Raw genomic sequence first — 6,503 nt, 5'->3', positions numbered from 1 at the left:
CCTAGACAGCAAGAGGAGAAGGGGACGACAGAGGATGAGATGGCTGGATGGCATCACTGACTCGATGGACGTGAGTCTGAGTGAACTCCGGGAGTTGGTGATGGACAGGGAGGCCTGGCGTGCTGCGATTCATGGGGTCGCAAAGAGTCGGACACGACTGAGCAACTGATCTGATCTAATCTGAAGGTGTAGCTATTTTTTCCTTATTATCAATCCATTTGTTTTCTTATCTTTCTGTCATTCTGCCAACAGTTCTATTTTTATACTATGCTTATGCTCTTTTAATAAAGTCTTACTATCTCCTGTCACTCAGCTCTTCATTTGACTTTGAATGTTCCCTCCATGCTTACCCTCTAGACCTGACATAATTAAGGACAAGTTGTTCTACCAAGAGGATTTTCACCTCCTTGATGAAAAAGTGAAAGCATATGACTTTAAGTTGTTATTTCAAAAATTCACATTATATACCCCAATTATAAACTATTTTAGGATAGCTGTTTTGTTGGAACTATGTACTTTATTCAGTACTGATAACTATTGTAAACATTAATCTTAGTCTTCTGAAATTTTTAGTTTGTAGAATATTTATAGAGTTCTTAAAAGTATAAATCTTGAAAAAATTGCAAATTTTTTTGGGAAAAAACAACAACAACAAAAAAAATGAGCAAAAGTTGATCTGAAGGCAATAATCAAAGTGAGTAATGACCTTGTCGGTGTAAAAATTTTGTATGGAGAGTAGTAATAGTCACTTCAGATATTTGCCATAATGGGAAGCTAGGCTGTTTGTCAGTTATCCTAACAACTGACGAGGTAACAAACATTAAAAAAAAGTCTACATGAAGATTAAGTTTCTCTTTAACAGATTAGATAGACATTAAAAGAATAAATATGTGATTTGGAGTGTATGTAAGAAAAAAGAAGGCAAACAGCTAGAACACATGTTGAATATATTTAATTAAATAAAGTGTTATAATTCACAGTAATTTCATTGTCCTAGTTTTCCATCCTATACATTGTTGGAATGGGATAAATATTCTACGTAGATTGAGGCTTATTAAAGACAGGACTTTGTGTGAGTTGACTGCCACAGACAGTTTCAACTGAAGCCCAGAATAGAAATGCCGTGGTTTAGAATTTCACAATTATTTTCAAAAGCAATGCAGTTTCTTTTTTCAAACTGTAAAGCAAAACAAAACAAAATGGGGCCACATTTGTTGAAACACTTTTGCCACTTGTCTTTAACTCTTGATTGCTAGCAATATTTTAGATTCATAATTAATATCCAGAAAAGAAATATAGGCCACCAAATCAAAGAAAACATGGTTTTACCTGATATAAAAGCATACCAGTGAGAATGGGAAACTTAAGTGTGCCTGGATGGATGTTTAAAAAAATCGTGAAAAATGAAATTCAAGAGAGGCTGGGGGGGAAAATGAGAAAATATATCATTCCATGTACCATGACAAGCTTGACCCTGGACCTGTCTTCTAGAGGGTTGAAGTTTAGATGCTTTTCCAGCAACTAAACTCAAAGGCTATGTCAATTAAGTACTCTGTGGTCATACTGATACCATTGGTAATTTCTGTCTTCCTGATTGGTTTACAAAAGATAAAAGCCCTGATTTCTATATAGCAGAGATGAACATGGTAGCCAAATACTTTGATCCAACTGTGGATCAATTGGAACATGAAAAGAATTTCTATGCTCTGGCCATACAAACTTAACTTTATTGGTTTCTCAGTCCTTTCTGCCTCACTAGACAAAACTCTGGGTTACTTTGCTAGCCAAAATATCCTAATCTTTTCCTCAGGAAGATTATAATTGGTGGTAAAAGTGGAGGTCTATGTGTGTGGACTTGGATTAGACTTTCTGGTGGAATTTGGGCTCTACCTTTCTCTGTGACTTAAGTAGGTTAGATCACCTCTCCATGTCTCACTTTTCTCATCTATCAAGCTGGGGTGAATATTAAGAAAGATAATACCTGTAAAGTGATGACACAGTGCCAGGCATGCAATAAGAGCTCTCTATAGTTCACTTGAGATGGTGGTGATATGGGGCCTTTCACAACCTCTCAGCAGTACCCTTGGCCTCACTTAGGACAGTACTCATCACGCAGTGTTGCTATTGCTCACTTAACTGTCTCCCTTCACAGACCATAGGCTCTAAGAGAGTGGGGACCATGTACATCTTATTTCTTGATTGATTGCCAATCAATTCCAGCACCTACCATATTGCCTGGTCCTTAGTAGGTTCTCATCAATAGTCTTCAGTGAAGGAATAATTGATATATGGCACTTTAAGAAGATTTACTTACCGTGGGATTCTGGGAAAGTCACACCATCTCTTTGAAGCATATGTCCCTCAGCTATAAAATGGGGATGAGAGATTTGAGATAACTACTGTGAAATGCTTTTTAAAGTTTTGTTTTATTTGATTTCCATTTTACAAAGGTACGAAATAGAGGGCTCAGGATGGGGAACACATGTATACCTGTGGCGGATTCATTTTGATATATGGCAAAACCAATACAATATTGTAAAGTTAAAAAAAAAAAAAGTACGAAATAGTTAACAAGCACAAGTACAGCAAAGGGAAAGTAGTCATGATTCACTTCCTGAAAGGTAGTATGATCTAGTAGTAAACAAACCTTGCTTAGTCCTAAAGCCTAGTCTTGTTGTGGCCCAACATACTTATCTGTCCAAAGACCTGCACATCTAAAAATAAAGCCTTTCTAAAGCTTAAAAGCCTTCAGATACTCCCCACTGAGGGAGATCCAGATTCAGACTACTCTGAAAGAGAATTCAAGGTCCTCTGCAGTGTACACTGACCAATAACGAGGACCTGGAGCTTGTGCACAGGCTGCTTGGGACTCTCAGGTGATGGACACTTGCCAGGCTTATCAGTGGAGGTGTCTGCATGGTGGGTCTGCTCAGTAGATGTCATCTTACTGATCGCTTATGGTGAACGATGTTGGATCTGTGATCTCTGAAGAAGAAGATTTAGCTTCAGGACCAGGGTCCAGGCTTGATCACTCAAGAGCTTTTGTGTGGCAGAGTTTTATTCAAGTGAAAAAGGGACAGAGGACATAGACATCAGAAGTGGGATGGAGAGTAACCCCCTCGCTAGTCTTAGCAAGGGAATTATACACTTTTTCAATTGGTTATTACAATAAATCAAAAGAATGTCTCAAGGTTGTAAAAATTTTATCAGACCCACTCCCGCAATATACATTTTAAGATAACAGGTTTAGTCAGAAGGTTTTCAAGAAGGAGAAACTGTCCTCAACCAGGATACATTGTTATTATATAATTCTTACTAAGGAGTGTAGAAAAAACCATTCGTCCTTTACCCCTTCTAGAGAACTGCAGACCCCTGTCTCCTCCCTGAGAGCCCCAGACCCCTTTCTCCTCCTCAGGGACCCCAAACTTCTTATCAATCTGCCTAGGAATTGACTTTCTCATTTCCTTGTCATTTTTTCTTCTGGGAAGCTCTACTCCCATGGTGAGATAGCCAGAATGGTACAGACTCGTTTATTCTTACTCCCAAATCCTTTCAGCAAGATGAACAGGCTGATTCCCCATCTCTTTAGCTGTACTCCTCTCTAACGATGTGACCTGACCCTTCGGGTGTTGGGGGGCGGGGAATCACTGGTTATCATAAAGTCACTGACTACCATAAAAGACTAGTGTCTCGAGGCCATGTTCTAAATTAAACATAAAATTAAAGAGGAAAATATTACTTACAAGTTAAAGTCCCTGTAAAAGCAAGAGGTGTTTACTCTAGGCAACATAAATATTTTAACCCTGTTCTCCTTGGCAGTTTCACAGAATTTATTCTTTGCCCAGTCTACAAGTATACCTACAAGAGGTGTAGACCATGCCTGTTGTTCTTAGTATACAGTGGTCTTTCAGGAAGCAGAAGATCATTGTAAAATAAAAGATTTCATGAAAACAACAACAAAAAAATCAATTGCTTTAACACTTGACAGTAACACACTTATATGCCCAATTGAAGTAATGACACTACATTGTTGCCCTTATGTAGTATATATTAACAGGAGTACATCTGAGAAAAATAGAATGGTAAATATCTTGAAATGTTACATAGGTTGCAGCAATCTACTGTAATGAAACTTCATTGCAATACTAAATTTCATACTGAAAATTAATTCTTACTTTATGATGCTTTTCATAAACTCTGATAAGAGTACTTTGCTTCAAACAGGTAAAGAAAAATCGTTTACCTACTGGTAAAAAAAAAAAAAAAATCCCTTGGAGACAAAATTTAAAATACAAACCACAATCTCCTCACTGGATAAAGCATATAATTTTCCTTCTTAGGTGCATGGATTTAAAACAGCTGCCAAGCCTACTTAATTATGGGCCCTTAGAGTCAATACAGAAATGATGGATTTTCATTTTGATAGCAACCACATTGGGTGTTTATTTAGTCAGTGTGGGTAATTATTCCAGTTCTTATTTGAAAATTTTCTCCAGAATTGGTTGCATAGTGTTCATGAAAGGCTGTGATCTCAATACTCAGCATTTCAGGGCCTCTCTTTTCTCCTCCTTTTTTTTTTTTAATGAGATTTTTCTCTGAATTTAAAAAGTGACTTTTTGCCTATAGGTATACAAACATTAATTCCTTCTCCAGAAAATGAGAGGTACTAAAGTGTTGTATGGAAGTACATTTTTATGTTTCAGGGCAGAGGTCTGAAAGTAAAATGGACTGGTCAACAACTCAGGGGGCCACTTTTATGGCCAACATTTTTCATTCCAATTCTTAATCCTTTACTGTAAAGTACTGAAGCCAGGGCAATGGTTCAAGGAGGCCCTTAATTTATGAAAGATAAGATGTGGAGGTGCCCACGCTCTATCTGCTGATTTTATTTGGTTTTCTAAGTAAGAAATAAGGCAGAACCTCAAGGTCCTAAATCCGAAGCTATAAAAACAACTTTCTACTATGATAGCGCTTATGTATTTGGGAAGTATCTTTGCTTCATTTGTCTTGTTTTAGCATCACAGCAATAATAAAAGGTCAGTAGGAAAGATATTCTTATATCTATTTTTAACTGATAATGAAACTGAGTCTTAGAGTTAAGTGCTTTGATTAAGTCAAACGCCTATATATAACATGGACACATATATACTACCATATGTAAAATTGATAGCCAGCGGGAATTTGCTGTATGTCTCAGAGAACTCAAACCAGGGCTCTGTGACAACCTAGAGGGGTGGGATGGAGTGGGAGGTGGGAGGGAAGTTCAAGAATTTCAAGAGGGAGGGGACATATGTATCTTATCTATCACTGATTCATGTTGCTGTATGGCAGAAACCAACACAATATTGTAAAGCAATTATCCTTCAATTAAAAATGAATAAATTAGAAAATAACAAAAAACACCTATATAGTATATTGGGTGCTCAGAACTCAAGGCTCAGAGCTCCTAGTGCAGGTTCTTTGCATGTATAGCCATTTCTTCTTGTATCTTGATGGGGTAGACGAGAGGAACCTAGAAGCTATCAGAAGAGGGGCTCACAAGAGCCTATTTTAGGATTACCAGATAAAACAAAGGACACCCAGTTAAAGATGCTGGGTGCAGTCAGCATTCTGTGTCTGCTCAGACACAAAATGATACAAGAACCACAGCATGCCAGGTTTCCCTGTCCTTCATTGTCTTCTGGAGTTTGCTCAGATTCATGTCCATTGAGTTGGTGACACTATCTAACCATCTCGTCATCTGATTCCTCTTCTCCTTTTGCCTTCAATCTTTCCCAGCATCAGGGTCTTTTCCAATGAGTGATCTCTTCACATCTGGTGGCCAAAGTATTAGAGTTTCAACTTTAGCATCAGTCCTTCTAATGAATATTCAGGGTTAATTTCCTTTAGGGTTGACGGGCTTGATCTCCTGGCAGTCCAAGGGACTCTCAAGAGCCTTTTCCAGAATCATAATTTGAAAGCATCAATTCTTCAGCACTCAGTTCTTCATTATGGTCCAACTCTCACATCCGTACATGACTACTGGAAAACCCATAGCTTTGACTATATGGGACCTTTGTTGACAAAGTAATGTCTCTGCTCTTTAATATGCTATCTAGGTTTGTCATAGCTTTTCTTCCAAAGAGTAAGTGTCTTTTAATTTCATGGCTCCAGTCACCGTCTACAGTGATTTTGGAACCAAAGAAAATAAAATCTGTCACTAAGTTTCATATAAACAACCAATACATTTTTAACATAAGTATGTCTCATAAAACGTTGGTGGGAATGCAAACTAGTACAGACACTATGGAGAACAGTGTGGAGATTCCTTAAAAAACTGGAAATAGAACTGCCTTATGATCCAGCAATCCCACTGCTGGGCATACACACTGAGGAAACCAGAAGGGAAAGAGACACGTGTACCCCAATGTTCATTGCAGCACTGTTTATAATAGCCAGGACATGGAAGCAACGTAGATGTCCATCAGCAGATGAATGGATAAGAAAGCTGTGGTACATATAGA

Source organism: Bison bison, unplaced genomic scaffold, assembly GCF_000754665.1.
Source record: "Bison bison bison isolate TAMUID 2011002044 unplaced genomic scaffold, Bison_UMD1.0 scf7180017864331, whole genome shotgun sequence".
Lineage (NCBI taxonomy): Eukaryota > Metazoa > Chordata > Mammalia > Artiodactyla > Bovidae > Bison > Bison bison.
Note: the sequence above shows the minus strand (reverse complement) of the source record.